This window comes from Desmodus rotundus, chromosome 7 (genome assembly GCF_022682495.2).
Source record: "Desmodus rotundus isolate HL8 chromosome 7, HLdesRot8A.1, whole genome shotgun sequence".
Lineage (NCBI taxonomy): Eukaryota > Metazoa > Chordata > Mammalia > Chiroptera > Phyllostomidae > Desmodus > Desmodus rotundus.
This window is the reverse complement of record NC_071393.1, coordinates 59,446,048-59,463,552: the sequence shown is the minus strand read 5'-3', so window position 1 is coordinate 59,463,552 and position 17,505 is coordinate 59,446,048. Positions and strand designations below refer to the sequence as shown.

The window sequence follows — 17,505 nt, the reverse complement described above, 5'->3', positions numbered from 1 at the left end:
TTGGATGCCCTTTATGTCTTTTTCTTGTCTGATCACTGTGGCTAGAACTTCCAGTACTATATTGAATAAGCAGAACCCATGTCTTGTTACTGATCTTAAGGGAAACACTTTTAGTTTTTGCCCATTAAGTATGATGTTGGCAGTAGGTTTTTCATTGTTGGTGGGAATGAAGACTGTTGCAGCTACTGTGGAAAATTATATGAAATTTCCTCAAAAAAAAAATGGAACTACCTTTTGACCCAGCAATTGCACTACTGGGAATGTACCCTAAGAATTCCGAAACACCAACTTATACACCTTTGTGTATAGAGAAGCACTATTTATAATAGCCAAGATTAGTAAACAATCTAAGTGCCCATCAGTAGATGAGTGGATTAAAAAAATGTGGTATATTTACACAATGGAATACTATGTGGAAGAAAGAAAGAAGAAATTTCTACCTTTTGTGCAGCATGGATGAAACTGGAGACTATCATGCTAAGTGAAATAAGCCAGGTGGTGAAAGACAATTACCATATTATTGTCATTTAGAAGAGGGATCTAATAAATAAAATAAACTAATGAGCAAAATAGAACCAGAAGCATAGAATCACAGAATAGACTGACAGTGGTAAGAGGCAAGGAGAGTGGGGGGAACTGTTTCAAAGAAGGTGAAGAGATTACTCAAGGAACATGTATGAAGGACCCATGGACATGGACAATGGGATGGGGATTGATTATGGAAGAGGGAAGGGCTAGGTGGAGGGGGGGAAGGTAGAATTAATTGGAACAACTGTAAAACATAAAAATTAAAAATGAAGAAAGATAAAAGGTATGCAAAATATATTTGTATATTTAAACGTAAAATTTAACAAGAGACAAAGGAGATTAGTGTATATTGATAATGGGATTAATCCACCAGAACATATAGCCATAATATATACATCTAACAACATTGTCTACAAACATATGAAACAGAAACTGACAGATTTGAGCAATAGATTGTTTTCAGTAATAGTTGAGGACTTCAGTACCCCACTATCAATAATGGCTACAACAACTAGACAGAATAGCAACTAAAAATTAGAAAACTTGAGCAACACTGTAAACCAAATAGGCTTAGCACACGTATATAGACCATTCTACCAAACTACAGCAGATTATATATTCTTCTCAAGTACACATGGAACATTATCCAGGATAGATCATATATTAAGTCATAAAACAAGTCTTAACACATTTTTAAAGATTGAAATCATACCAAGTATCCTTTTCAACCACAATGGAATAAAATTAGAAGTTAATTACAGAAGGAAACCCAGAAGAAATTCCCAAAGCAAACAAAAGGAAATAATATTGATGAAGATCAATGACATAAGAATAGAAAAAACAACATAGAGAATAAAAAAACAGAAGGTGGTTCTTTGAAAATATCAACAAAATTGACAAACCGTAGCTATACTGCCCAAGAATAAAAGAGATAAAACTCAAAATATTGAAATCAGAAATAACATTTTTGATATTATATAAACTAAAAGTAATTTGTGGGGAATACTGTGAATAATTATATACCAATAAATTAGATGGCCCTACATGAAACAGAGGACATGTCTGGAATCACAGGTAGGCAGTGCTCGAAGATCTGGCTCCCTGTTGGCTTCTAGGTGGTGAGTTTTATAGGCTAAAATCATTAAAGATGGTGCTTTCAAGGAGTTGGGCTCCTGGGCTCTACTGAGTAGTTGGGTTCAGTAAAGAATCATGAATCTAAGACTGATATTGCATATGGCATTTTGGTTTCTCTGCTGAATATAATAGTTTTATAACATCAGTGTAATTTGCTGCAAGACTCAGCACTTATGAGAACAAGGTATAAATAGTGATGATGGCTAATTAACTTCCCTACTTGGATACATTTGTGGTTTTAGTATCATGCAATGATGCTTTTTAAATATTCTTGACTACCAGGAACACATCTTAATTGAACATTACATCCAATTTCAACTACATGCATTAATAGTGCATTAGCACATTTAAAACAAAAGACCAATAAAGAAAAAAAAAGTAGAACCCTTATTTTTTTAATTTATTTTTTTAATTTTTATTGTTATTCAATTACAGTTGCACGCCTTTTCTCCCCAACCCTCCACCCCACCCCAACTGAACCTACCTCCCTCCCCCACCACCACCCTCCCCCCTGGTTTTGTCCATGTGTCCTTTATAGTAGTTCCTGTAATCCCCTCTTCCCACTGTCCCCCCCCCCCGGCTATTGTTAGATTGTTCTTAACTTCAATGTCTCTGGTTATATTTTGTTTGCTTTTTTCTTCTATTGATTATGTTCCAGTTAAAGGTGAGATCATATGGTATTTGTCCCTCACCGCCTGGCTTATTTCACTTAGCATAATGCTCTCCAGTTCCATCCATGCTGTTGCAAAGGGTATAAGCTCCTTCTTTCTCTCTGCTGCATAGAATTCCATTGTGTAAATATACCATAGTTTTTGGATATACTCGTTTACTGATGAGCACTTAGGTTGCTTACAGTACTTGGCTATTGTAAATTGTGCTGCTATGTGTTGCACCCACTGACGCAAGAAACAGATGTTCGGAGACTTTCAGGACGTTTACAGAGATGTTACTTTAATGGCCAACTCTTTTAACCTGCGCAGGGGCGGACTCTCGATGTGTCCCGGAGACACTTGCTCAGAAGAGCTGCAGATGAGAGCCGCGCCAAACGCTCACAGGCTAGCTCTTTTATACAGTGAGAAGCAAGCAAGCAAGTTACAAAAGCAGGTGTTGCTGTTATCTCTGCATAGCTCTGAGCTCTGGAGGAGTTTTGCTCTGGGTTCAGGAGGAACTATCTGTCTGTCTCCTGTTGATAAGCTTATTTCAGATGACGATTTGTTTCTCTTCCTTATCCATTCTAGTGACCTTCAAGAGGTTTTCTGCTTAGCAATGCTTATAATTGTCTAGCTCTCAACATTCCCCCATTTCCTTGTTGGCACTTATGAGTCAAATCCTTGAATCATACTAATGACGATGGGGCTACAAGTTAAACAGGAGTATAATTAATAAAGGCCTACTAATAGAGGAAATCAGGGTAGTCAGCTATGGGGACATCTTACAGATTCCTGTGTACTACGTTGGTTTTTCTAGCTTTTCCTGTTCTTTCAGTCTCTTGGTTAAGACCTTAATACTATCTCTAATTATCCCTAAATGATTAGCATAAAAGCAACAAGTTTCTTCTAATGCTGCGCATAATTCTTCTTTCCTTAAGAACAATAAATCTAATCCTCTCCGATTTTGGAGAGCTACCTCTGCCAATGAATCTACCTGTCTTTCTGAATAAGCTACTTGATCTTGCAGCAGAGATATGTCCTTAGAGAAAATCTGCAAAAGCTGTCTCAACTCTAATTCTCCCTGAATGAGGGCTGCAGCACTCAGTGCGGTGGACCCTAAGATCCTCACAGTGGCTACTATGGGTATAAGGGGAACTCTCTTCTCCCTAGTCCTGGAGGGGAGAACAAAATCTGGGTTTCCTGCATAGATACACTTGGGGAATTATGTACCCAGTTACACAAAACTCTGGATAAGAAATTGGTGGCAAACAATGGTACACCTTGAGTTCTGGATCCCATTACAAATCCCTTCTTGGGGCCCTCCTCTTGGCTGCACCCTGCTTCAATCCTTCCTTTCAGATATATCACCCCTTTATAATTATATAAAGGACAATGGACGAAGGTCTCATCTTCTTGTAACTGCTTCCGGCTGGACATGGACGTTGTCCTACCTAACCTTGGGTCGGGGTGCCCTGAAAGGGGGTGCAGCATGGAGGGAGTCCTTTCCTGTAAGGGGAAGGACCTTACAGAATCCAAGTCAGTTGGCTGTCACTGCGAAGTTGCAGGCTCGGTGTCTAAAGGCTGGCATTACTGGACAGTTGGCATCCTCGTTATATTCTGGAGGTGACAGATTTGGCAAGAGATTTGGAAGGCACAATTAAATCATAATTACTGAATAACAAAGGCAGGCACCTAGGTAAAGAATGGCTCATCTGGAGGAAGGTGTATGAGACATGCTACACCTATCTAAAACCCTGTGGCTCACTACACTTCGCTAGGGCTGAGGGGAATATATCAGGATTTCCCTCCTTTCAGATCTCTGGGCCCTTTCTGTTTTGGCTATTAGGACAGAAAAGGGAAGATAAACTCTGAAGTGAAGCCTACAGACCGCCCGAACCCTTCACTAACTAAACTACCTAGTTTAACTAAACTAGTTGAGTCTTAGGGGGAGATGATGAAGGTGGGCTCTTTAAGTGAGGCCTATACTGCAACCAATTGCTCAGGTAATAAGGCCATAGTCCTACGCCCAATGAAAACAGAAGGAGGAACACACAGGTTAATTTACACAACTACTCCTAAGCCAGTCTCTGTGCTGGTGAGACTGTCTTTTGGGAAGACATTCAGTTGCAAGGCCCTTGCTGCAATGACATCTAACAATGGCAATTTGACAGGTCCTTCGTGCCTATAAATTGAACATCTTTGATGATATTACAAACCCAGTTTTAACTTTCAAATGAAAACAGACTTTTAAGACAGTTAGCTGCATGATTCTAATATCTAATACTGAGCATTGTGATTTTCCTTAGACTATGATTTTTCTCCCTAAGATCACCCTCATCATTATTAAAGAGACTACTTTGAGTCTAACTTTTAATTCTGCCTGTTTGTTTGCATAAACATACCAAGAGCAGCCTGGATTGCCTATGATCTTTAAGTTCTCTCCGCTGGAACTCACTCAGGGAACCTTTAGACTGACTTTAGTCTGCCCCTCAGGGCACAGAAGCAGAGCCACACATCTGCCACCTGGCTTCGCCTGTACCAGTCGTTTTACTTAAATCCTTGAGGCTTCCATTGTGCCTACAGGTTCCTTTTTAGCCATCTTTCAGGAAAGCAACCTTCGTTCCTTCCCTGGAAAGACTGCCACGAACCGCACAATTAACCAAGGTACCAGGCTTCTTCTCGTGGGCTTTTGCTAGCTTCGCAAGTCAATCCCAGTTCCTCAGGGCTTCCTGGTGACAACCAGAACCTAGACATGCCTCCTTCAGGCGTGACATTCCAGTCAAAGTATCGGTTAACAAACCACTATTAATGACTGGTCTTAATGGATTTATGCAGAGAAACCTTATGTCATTACTCACTCCTTCAGAATGCCAAATTCTGGAGGGATCAGATAGGGAGAAAAATACCAAGTGCAAAGGAAAATCCTTTCCCTTCTGATATCCTTTCATATACCTTCTTCATTTATATATCTTGCACTTTCCCTTGTTCACTTTCCTACAGAGTGTGAAGTTTTACTATCCCTGGAATCCTTAATTTTCTTTTCAGAGAAGATACAGAACAAAATCTAAAACACAGACAGAGTTCTATAAGAACAGTACACAGGTAGAGGCATCCTCTTGCACCAGTGCGTCTACTGGGGCCTCCGCAGAGACATGCCATTCAGGTCCGGTCTCTTGGCAGAGACATGCTCCTTTGCCTCAGGCTGAAACACACATCAGGCCTAAATGACCCTTCCTGGGTCCCGAGTGGCAAAGGCATTCTCTTTAACCGGTTGGTTACAGGCGACCTTCGCTAGGTCTTCAGGTGACCCTAACTAGGTCTTCAGATACAGGGGGTTTCTGATCAGAAACGGAAGCAAAATGAAACTACATTCCTATAAAACCAGAAAACAAGTAGTTGAGGTTTCCTTTCCTCCAGGTTTAAAACTTTCACAACCTTTCTACATATTTTTGCCTATCTAGATTTAACTACAGTTTACCTTTAATCCCTGCTCCTTTCCCACCTGGGAAGGACTGTACTTAAACTCAGTGGTTAAACTCAATCCGTGGTAGCTAAAAGTCCCTACCAGTACAGGCATCTTCTACTCAAAGTCCCTAGATATGCAGGGACATCCTGCAGCTTTCTGAAGATTAGACCTTGCAAACGCCCTATCAACTCCGCCCTCTGGGCTGAAGTTCCTTTTGGCAGGGCTTGCTGCCAAATGACTTCAGTTTCTGTGGTTACTGCAGCCCCCGCGTAGGGCTGCCCTTCCCTAAGGAAACTACTGCTATCCGAGAACAGAATGAGCTCTGGTTTTTCGTATGCCTCATCCCGCAAGTCTGGGCACACGCTTGTGACCCGCTCTAATATTTCATGGCAGCTATGCATGATGGTTGGATCAGGGGCTGGCAGCAGGGTGGCTGGACTCAGGGCTGCGCTTTTCAGGAACTGGACTGCTGGGGGATTCAGCAACTGCACCTGGTACTGAGTTAGCCGTGCATTAGACAACCAGCGATCAGGAGAGGATTTCAGAATTCTCTCTATATGATGCTCCCCAATTACCTGCAAATTCTGTCCAAGGGTGAGCTTGCTGGCCTCTTTCACTAGCATGGCTGTGGCAGCTAGAGCTCGCAAGCAGGCTGGCCACCCTGAGGCTACTGGGTCCAATCTCCTGGACAAATAGGCTACAGGCCTTCTCCAGGGTCCTAAAGCCTGGCTCAGCACTCCCTTTGCAATGCCTCCGTTTTCTGCCACGGTTGGAACAGCTTTCCTAAATTTGGCAAAGCCAATGCAGGTGCAGATACCAAAGCTGCCTTAAGCGCCTCAAAGGCTCGGTTCTCTTTTTCAGTTCAAGTTATATTTCCCTCTTTTCCCCTCGTAAGTTCATGGAGAGGCTTAGCCAATTCTGCAAACCCTAGAATCCAGAGGTGGCAATATCCTACTGCTCCCAAGAACTCCCACACCTGCCTCTAGTAATCTTTCTAGGAAAGCAGCGGGAGATTCCTCCCTCCCCTGGATCACTTCACTAATCTTCCTAAAATTGGTGGGCTTCCTAGCGGCTGCCTTTAATCCCCTCAACAGAGCCCTGCGACACTGAAGGAGCGCGTCCCTTCCCCCGCTCGTGTTAGGGTCTCAGTCAGGGGGCTGACTGGGCAGGATATCCTCCACCTCCCTCCTTCCCGCCGCAGTCTCTCCCTCTTCCCCCATAACTGCCTTGGCGGCCCCTGAGAGTATTCTATCCCTCTCCTCTGAGGTAAAGAGGGTCTGTAAGATCTGCTGGCAATCATCCCAAGTGGGCTGGTGCATTCTAAAAATGGTCTCCAGGAGGGAGATTAAACCCTGAGGTTTCTCAGAAAACGGGGGTTCCGATGTTTCTAATTATATAGATCACTAGTGGAGAAAGGAAGATATATCAACCGAGGGGGTGCTCCGGCAGGGGCACCCGGTCAGGGCGGTGCCTCACAGAGTGGCAGAAGTGCCGGAGGTGCTGGGGATACTGGAGCCTCCTCCCCTTATCTAGTTCCCCCTCGGGTGTGAGGAAGGCTCCCGAGTGTCCCTCCCTCCTCCGGCTGGGTAGAATGCGGCACTTCCCTCCTAGGGTAGGGAGGGAGCGCATTCAAGGGGTCTAAGATGTCTTCCCCAGGTCCTGGTAGTGGGGGGGGGGGTAGAGTTTAGGCACCCTCCGCCCTCTGGGCGAGGAGGGCTCCGGGAATTTCTTTTGTTTCCTCTTCCCGCGGCTAACAGAACCGTTCTTCCGCAGGAGGCACTCCTTCTTAGACATTTCTGAATATAGCCTGGCTTGTCTGGGGCTATGTCTACCCACACATCGATGTAAACTATCTGATCGGGGTGTGGGGCTCTATAAACTGTGGCCTGAACTGCAAACAATACCGGGAGGTCAAAAGTCCCCTCTGCAGGCCATCCGACACCAAAAGTCGGCCACTCTAGCTGGCAAAGAGTCTGCAGGAACTCCGGATCGAGCTGCTTGCTCCCGTAGCCGCGTGCACAGCGCTGGAAATCAGAAAAGTTATTCAAGATTCAATCAAGCAGGGAGTTTGGGGTGGACTCCCGCTGGCCCATTTTCATAAGGGTTAGTTTCACATAACTGAGACAAACAAACAAAACAAAACAAACAGAAATGACAATTTACTTTCACTTCGTCCGCCTGGCCTCTCCTCTCGCGAGGACTTAGGTCTGTCTTAGCTAAGGCTGCCCGCGTAGAGTCCGGGTTAAACTCCCAGCCGTTATGCCGTATGACAGACTAAGGAACCGCAGGTTAGGACCCACGCACGCTCCGTAGGCTGTTGCCCGTGGAGCCACATGCTCTGTCCTCACACGCTCAAACAAAGCGGCCGCACTCATACTCAGACACACCGCTGCGCTTCGCTGCGAGCCCTGACGTGACCGGTCACAACCTGAACAGAACAGAAACCAGGCCCCGGGCGGCGTCCCGGCCGGGGTGGCCTGGGTGGGGTACAGCGGCGTCCCGCCTACCACCTCAGGCAATACTTCGCTCCGGAGCCCAGATACAGACAGAGGATCCTCCCAGATACTTACCAGGCTCGAGCCCGCGTCCTCCCCTCAGTTTCCGAACCAGACCTCCACCTAGGGAGAATCCCGCTGGGGCCTCCAAAATGTTGCACCCACTGACGCAAGAAACAGATGTTCGGAGACTTTCAGGACGTTTACAGAGATGTTACTTTAATGGCCAACTCTTTTAACCTGCGCAGGGGCGGACTCTCGATGTGTCCCGGAGACACTTGCTCAGAAGAGCTGCAGATGAGAGCCGCGCCAAACGCTCACAGGCTAGCTCTTTTATACAGTGAGAAGCAAGCAAGCAAGTTACAAAAGCAGGTGTTGCTGTTATCTCTGCATAGCTCTGAGCTCTGGAGGAGTTTTGCTCTGGGTTCAGGAGGAACTATCTGTCTGTCTCCTGTTGATAAGCTTATTTCAGATGACGATTTGTTTCTCTTCCTTATCCATTCTAGTGACCTTCAAGAGGTTTTCTGCTTAGCAATGCTTATAATTGTCTAGCTCTCAACACTATGAACATTGGGGTGCACAGGGTCTTTTGGATTGGTGTTTCAGAGTTCTTAGGGTATAATCCCAGGAGCGGAATTGCTGGGTCAAAGGGCGGTTCCATTTTTAGTTTTCTGAGGAAATTCCATAGAACCCTTATTTTTTAATCACATAAGGAAAGTACAATTATTTTTTAAAGTCACTTCTGAAGAAAGATTTTTACATCTGTCACTTTTTCATTCAGTGCTTTTCTTGGATATATTTTCTGTATCTTTCTATCTTTGTATCAAATATATTTTCCCTCAAAGAGATCTCATTTTCATAACTTTGTCATATAATAAAGAAAGACTGCATTATTTGCGGAAAGACTATTTATTTAAAATAATGATTTGCTTTTCACTTTTCTTAGTTTTACAGATTGACCTTCTTTCCCTCAGCCTTTCCTGTCATGCCCATCCTGCTGCTTGCACACCACTGCTCAAACATCAATCCTATATTATTTTCATTTTTAAAAGAAAGAAAATGACACATACAAATTACAAAATGAATATTATAATTGGAAAAAATAAAAAATAATGTTTTTTTAAATGAATGTTTTCCTTGGAAATCCTATAGTGTGCTAGAAGAAATTGCCTTTTCAAAAAAAAAATTTAATCTCATTTTCTTTACAACCTTGCATTTTTGGTCAATAATTTTTACATTGCTTACTACCTATCTAATTTTAATTCCTCCAGACCATTTTCTCCTTCCTAAAAGAAACCTGATTTTTTTTTGTATCCCTTTTCCTCACAACTCGTGCCTCAGGGGAGCCTGGCAAAATACCTTGCTTGCCTAGGTTCTGACTGGTCTAAGCTGATCATAATTGTTCCTTTCTTCTTGCTGGTGATTTGTTTAGCTGTAGGCACATAGTATCACCCCAGCTGATGAGACATGACTGGCACTCTACTCCAAAGAGAAGTGTACAAAAATTAAAACCTTTTCTGATTTTTGTTTTAATTTCTAGAAGTGACAGATCTGCTAAAGCTGTCTAGATTGAGGAAAGACCTAAGATTCTAAGATGAAGACAACTTGGAGTCTTTAGGATATTTTTTAGCCCTGAGGTAATGAAGTCTATCTAGATTCCTCCTGTGCCTGAGCCACTTTTTCTATATAGTAAAATAATGAATTTCCTTATTGTTAAAAGTTAGTTTGAATTACTAATTATTATTGTTCCTTGAAGCAGAATGTATCCTAACTAGTAGGCATACTAAACATTTTGTTAATTGTTATAATAATAGTTACTATAGGCTATTCTTATAATTATTTTTGCTGAGAAATATCACCCTGATGGGTGAAAAAAAATTGAATAAACTTTCCACTTACTTTTTCACATATATCCTTATTATTTCAGTAGATATTTGCTGATTAAAGTCAGACTACACAGAGATGATTTTTTTCCCACCTTCCTAATATTGAATTCCCCAAGAAACAGATTCTGAGATGCAGATTTGCAGGTGGGTTTCTGCACCTGTGCACAGGAGTGGAGGAAGTAGAATTAAGTAAAAGGAAAGTGGTACAGGCCTGTTAGAGCCCACATTGACCAGTCATGGAAGTGGGCAGCTTGTGAGGATGGGTTAGAACTTAGCTGTGTTGGATATGTTCACCTAAAAGCAATTTTCAGAAAATAACTGAGCTGAAAGTTATCTCCTACCAGTACTCCAAGCAGCTGAAGTAATGAGCACTTCAGTCCGGATGGGGAATTGGAATGACACACCACAGCTTCTACTACACTACCCTCTAGACCAGAAAACAAAACTGCATTTTCTGCTCTGTCACTCTTGTGCCCACTTCTCAGGCTGGATTCATAAAATTCTGCATGATCCTCCACACTCTGTCTTCCTTCACTTACTGCCTGTTGCAGAGGTTCCAGCAATGGAAAAGCTCCACAGTGAAGCCCAAAGGTTAAACAAACGTTGGATCCTGAATGACCAGGATGAACACTGCCATCTGACAATAAATGTCTAAGTTTGGATTTTTATAAGTAAAACATGAACCCATTTTGTGTTAAGGAACAGAGATTTGGGGGTTGTTATAGAAGGCACTGTTATTTATGTGCTAGCTAATAAAGACTCATACTGTGACAATACATCCTATATATGTGACAATATATGAATTTTTTTCAAACTTCAAAATAATAGTAGTAATAATGGTAATGAGAAAAAAAATTACCAAAAGAAGTAGGTTTTGCATATTTGGGAATTCACTTCAGCTCTCCTAGTTTATTTGCTTTTTTATTGGTTAATTAAAGACTTGGGTCGAATCACCAAGATTCTTTCCAGCATTAAGAATCAATGATTTTATGAAATACTCTCTGGGACAGAATGATGGCATACAATCATTTTTTAGAACTTCATAATTCTATAAAGCTGCATGGGTCACCCAAAGTGAAACCTGATATTTAGAATTTATGCCAAGACACATGTAATTCATCACTGGCCAAGACTAAGATCTAGAAGCTGTATGTTCATGATTAACATGCTTCTTTTTGGAGTGTTTAAGGCCTTTTCTGCTAGCAGTCCAACTTTGTTGTTGATTGAATGATTATCAACACTTCTCTGTCAGAGTGTTCCTTACATGCAGGTCATATTAATATATGGATTACTTATATACTAGCAGAGAGAATTTTCAGAAAAAAAATTCCTCTTTCAAGATGTTGGTCTGTTTCTTGTGCTGTGAGATTCTCTGTGATCCAATCAGTCATAATAATAAGGATGCCTTCTGCTTTAAAAATGTCTTTTCTGGCTATTAATAGTTATCTGGCCAGTCATTGTTTCAGACTCTGAGAGAATCCATTGGTGTAATGAGTATACTGGGATACCAGTAAACAGTAGCAAGTTGATACAGTTTCTACAACTGTGTACAGAAAATAGTTAGTAGAGAAGGCTTCAAGTAAAATTAATAGCCACCTTGTGCTTTTTGAAAAATCAATGTATTATTGAAATGGTATTCATTCAGGATTGCACAGCTGGTTTAATGCTGATTATGCTTCAAGTAAGAGAGAATAATTAAATAGAATAGAAAATGGTGTAAGGTTATTCCTGACAGAAAAGATGCTAAGAACATTACAGCAAAGGCCACTTGCTGATAAAAGTAGCTAAGATAAATTTAATGGAAAAATATTAGTTTACAACTTTTCTCTTCATCTAAAGGAGTTAGCTTTGTTAAAATACACACACTTGGAGAGTTCTACACTTTAAAAACAATACTTGTTCTCATTTCTATGGCTTTTATGTCATGAATAGGGAATATAAAACCCATTAAACTTTACCCTTATGGGCTTTTTCATATATATGTTAATCAAATGAAACAATATTCTTAAAGAAAGGGCTCTTTGGGGCCTACATTAGACATAAAAATTAAATATATTTAAGGAATACAGTCCTACCATAATTATTGTAGTGTATATTCATGAAATAAACTTACTGGATAATTTTAGGGAACTTGGGTTTCATTGTTAATAATTAAAAAATTATTAACATTTGATTGTTAATACTTAAAAAATTATTAACATTTTAATTTCTTTGTCATTCGTTTTTGTTGATGATGCATTGATGTTAATCTTTTCAATATTGATGCTACCTTAACCATAATAATTAAAATTTCTCAAAATTTTTATTATTTTTTTCCACTTTTTTTATTGTTAAGTACAGTTGTTTCCATTTTCACCACACCCCAGGCCCCCACCCCACCCATCCCTGTCTCCCACCCTTGAACCTACCCCCTTTGGCTTTGTTCATGTGTCCTTTATACATGTTCCCTGATGGACCTTCCCCTGTTTTCCCCCATTATCCCTCTCCCCACTAACCTCTAATTACTGTCAGTTTGTTCTTTAATTCAGTGTTTCTGGTTATATTTTGCTTGCTTGTTTGTTTTATTGATCAGCTTCCACTTATAAGTGAGATCATATACTATTTGTCTTTCATCACCTCGCTTATTTCACTTAGCATAATGCTCTTCATTTCCATCCATGGTGTTGTGAAGGGTGAGAACTTCTTCTTTCTTTCTGCTGTGTAATATTCCATTGTGTAAATGTACCATAGTTTTTTGATCAACTCATTCACTATTGGTGGGCACTTAGGTTGCTTCCAGCATTTGGCTATTGTAAATTGTGCTGCTATGAACATTGTGATATGTAGGCTCTTTTGAACTGGTGTTTCAGGATTCTTAGGGTATAATCCCAGCAGTGGTATTGCTGGGTCAAAAGACAGTTCCATTTTTAGTTTTCTGAGGAAATTCCATACTGTTTTCCACAGTGGCTGAACCACTCTGCATTCCCACCAACAGTGCACTAGGGTTCCCTTTTCTCCACAACCTCACCAGAACTTGTTTGTCAATTTGTTTATTATGGCCATTCTGATCATGTGAAGTGGTATCTCCTTGTGGTTTTAATTTGCATCTCTCTGATGGCTAGTGATACTGAACATCCTTTCATCCTTTCTCTGGGTCCTCTATATGTCCTCCTTGGGGAAGTGTCTGTTTAAGCCCTTTGCCCATTTTTTAATTGGACTGTTTATCTTCCTGGAGTGGAATCCTGTGGGTCCTTTATATATTTTGGAGATCAAACCCTTGTCCAAAGTATCATTGACAAATATATTTTCCCATTTGTTTGGTTCCCTTTTCATTTTACTGCTGTTTTCTTTAGCTATGTAGAAGCTTTTTATTTTGATGAAGTCCCATTTGTTTATTCTTTCCTCTGCATCTCTTCCTCTGTAAAAGGCATCCATATTGGAAAGGAGGAAGTAAAACTGTTATTGTTTGCAGGTGATATCATAGTGTACATAGAAAATCTTATAGACTCCAGAAGAAAAAACTACTCAACCTAATAAGTGACTTTGGCAAAACAGTGGCATACAAAGTCAATATTCAGAAATCGAAGGCATTTCTGTACACCAAAAACAACATATCAGAAACAGAAATCAGGAAAAAACATCCAATTTGATGTAGCAACAAGAATGTACCTAGGAATAAACCTAACCAAGGAGGTAAAAGATCTGTTCTCAGAAAACTGTACAACACTGAAGAAAGAAATTAAAGAAGGCACAAACAAATGGAAGCATATACCATATTCATGGATTGGAAGAATTAACATCATCAACACGTCCATACTACCCAAAGCAATTTATAGATTCAACACAATCCCTATTAAAATACCAATGACATATTTCACAGATACAGAAAAACATTTCAAAAATTTATATGGAACCATAAGTGGCCCCGAATAGCTGCAGCAATTTTGAGAAAGAAAAACAATGTAGGAGCGATTACAATACCTGATACCAAACTACATTACAAGGCCACAGTAATCAAAACAGTCTGGTATTGGCATAAGAACAGACATAGATCAATGGAGTAGAAGAGAGAACCCAGACATAAACCCAAGTGTCTATCATTAATTAATATTCAACAAAGGAGTCAGAAGCATAAAATGGAGTAAAAATAGCCTCTTCAACAAATGGTGTTGGGAGATCTGGACAGCTACATGCAAAAAAAAAAAAAAAAAAAGAAACTCAATCACCAACTTATATCATACACAAAAATAAATTCAAGGTGAATAAAAGACTTAAATATAAATCGAGACACCATAAAAGTCCTAGAGGACAACATAGGCAGGAAAGTCTCAGATATTCCACACAGCAATATTTTCAGACATCATTTTGAAAATGCAATATTAAACTCATTTATGCTATAAATTCTTGTTGTCCTCTTTAGGGGGTTAACAAAGTGGTATTTCTCACTTGAAATGATGTTTCATTTACATTAGGTTATTTTAAAAGATGGGTCCTGGAAATATCAGGGGGAATACTTTATAAATTATATGATTGTCTAACCACTATTCTTTACACTAATACAAAATAATATTGAATGTAAATTGTAATTGACAAAAAAATAAACATAAAGTTATTCCTTTACTGAATCTATTCCAAACCTTTACTAGCTTTACTATTATTGGTTAAAATATGAGATTTTTTGGACTGTTTAGCGCAGAGACATACATAAATTAAAGGATTTCAGAATATTTTAAGAAACAATATAAATTTATTCATACATGTATATACTCACATTCACAGAGCCTGAGGTTTGGGGTGATTCTATTTTTCTCTGATGGAATTTCTAAAATTTAAAAACTAAAACCCCAACTTTAATGGCTCTAATAGTTACATAGAAAACATCCAGTTCTCCACTTGAAGGGTTGCACAAATTCATTTCATTATGAATTACAACTATCTATTACATTCTTTTCAATGAATTAAACTCCTAAGCAATGATGCATTTTACTGAGCATCATCTGCACTCTTACTGTATCAGAAAGGTAACAGGATATATAAAATGTTTCTTCACTTTAAAAAGGAAAGAAAACTTTGGGTTAGGAGTTGCTTTTTAAAGAGAGAATTATTTCCATAGACTTTCCACTGGGAAGTAGTAAAACTGGTTCTACATTGTTTGTTCGGCATCCTGACTCCTGACGGTTGTTCAGTCCGTCAAGGTATATAAAATATTACTGCTCTGATATCACTGCAAGCTTTCCAAGTGAATGCATTCCAGACATAATTAAGAATAAACTAATGCCTTCAGACATGCTACTTTCTTCATTTCAAATGATCATTTTATAAAAGAATACATTATACTTTTTTCATCAGAGTTTGATTTACTAGTCATAGTTGAAGAATAAATAAGATCTCTTTTATGTATTGGCTATTTTAGAATATATTTCTACTTTCATTTTAGAATTTATTATTTTAAAATTATATTACCTCTTCTCACATTCTTTCATAACTTTCAATTCCTCCTTTCAATCTAGCAACTTTTTTGATTGCTTAATCTTATTTTCAAAGATAAGGTAACTGGAAACCCAATGGAAAAATCCATTTCAGCTGCCCTTTAATTATGTGCTTCAAAGAAATATATTGGGGTTTTATAATTCTTAGCTGAATTTCAATCTTATACAGGAAGGTGGAAGGAAGAGCAGTCTCTGCATAGTCTGACTTTCAATCAGCAAATATCTGTTTTACTTTCCCCCCATATATGAGGGGGACCTCCAAAATGTGGAATTTATTTATAAAAATTATGTATTCTTACATGTTTAAATTTCAGTCACCTTCAAAATACTCTCCATTTGATGCAATACACCTAGCAAGAATTTTTTCCCACTGCTCAGACGACCTTCTGAACTCATTGATTTTGATGCCTTTTAGTGCTGTTGCCATTTTTTTTTTGTTTTACCTCTTCCACAAGGGCAAACCTTCTCCTTTGGAGGGCTTTTTTCATTCAGGGAAATAAATAAAAGAGTCACTTGGGGTGAGATTGGGTGAATAGAGAGGGTGGTGCATGGGGTCATGCTGTTTTTGGTCAAAAACTGCTGAACACTCAGTGTGGTGTGGGCAGGTGCACTCATAAATCACCCATCATGAAATGGGAAAATGTTTGAAAGTCTTCAAAAAAAATTAATTGAAGCCAAACACAGCCTTTCACAGCAATGCCAGCTGGTACATTGATACAGATGGGTTCCTAGAACACTCACCTAGCAGGGGAAGTTCATACTACAAAGGGCCTGCTCTCCAAAAGATAATTCCAGTATTTTTGGATCCCACCTTATACAATGTGGTATTTTCAGTCTTTGCACAGCCTTGGACTTGGATATCCATGCACTCTTTTCATGTTTTGTTTCTGCTATCCTTAAGGACTCAGAATGTTTGATGGATTTTATGCCTCTGGCTAACACTTGGGGTAAGAGGACATGAAAATTACTTGGAAGAGGTTTTTTGTTTGTATGTATGTTTGTTTTTAAAAAATAAAACAGGCCTGGATATGGTGTACTTCAACTCCAATGACAATCCTTTACCAGAGGGATGCTGGGAAATATAGTCTGATTTCCCCATCAGGTAGTAGAAAAACATTGTGTGAACACAGAATATCTGTTATACCACCCTATTTTCTATGTTATCAACTACATATTGTAAAGAGGATTGCAATAAAAGATAGTTTAATTAAGGTCATCAGAGGATCCAAGATGGTGGCAGAGTAAGTGGAAGCTACACTCATCTCCTCCCAGGACCTAACTGGACATGTAACTAAAATATAGAGCAACCAACCTAAATAACCAACTGAAAACTAGATGAAGAAAGTCTTATAGAAAAAGGATTTATGGAAGATGCCACTTAGGGACTGGTAGGAAGTGCAGAGTTGCAAAACAAAAACAAAGACGAAAAAAAAAAAAAATAAACCCTAGCCTGGCTCCCACAGGCAATGACTAAAATTCTGGAGGGATATTTCAGCTGCAGAGGCTCCCTTTGAGAAGCATGAAGAATCAACCCCAAGCTGGGCTCCCCAACCCAGTGCACTAGAGCTGGAAAGAGGTGCCCACATAACATTTAGCTGTGAAAATCAGCAGGGATTCTGTCTACGAGGGAGGGATGGGAGTCAGCTAAAGACACAGGTGCCTTCTTAAAGAGTCACAAAATATTGTTTATAGCCACTCACCCTGAACTCCGGAGAAGGGAATGTGGAGTCTTGTGAGAAGAGACTGGAGCTTGTGGCTCTGCGAATAGATCTGAGGGGATAAGTGCCAGGACCCCATGTGCTTAGTCACTCTATTGCACCATAGACGCCACCTTTCTAGGGTGGAATATGCCCCTTCATATGACATCAGACTACAGGA

The 17,505-nt window shown here is 39.9% G+C and overlaps 1 long non-coding RNA gene across 1 annotated transcript; it reads right to left on the bottom strand.

Annotated features, from left to right (window-relative positions):
* Positions 1–2,592: 2,592 nt before the first annotated feature.
* Positions 2,593–8,825, bottom strand: LOC139441040 (uncharacterized). The gene is made up of 2 exons (XR_011651430.1): positions 8,349–8,825; positions 2,593–3,929 (listed from the first exon to the last, which is right to left on the bottom strand). It is a non-coding gene; the product is annotated as an uncharacterized lncRNA (long non-coding RNA).
* Positions 8,826–17,505: the final 8,680 nt, after the last annotated feature.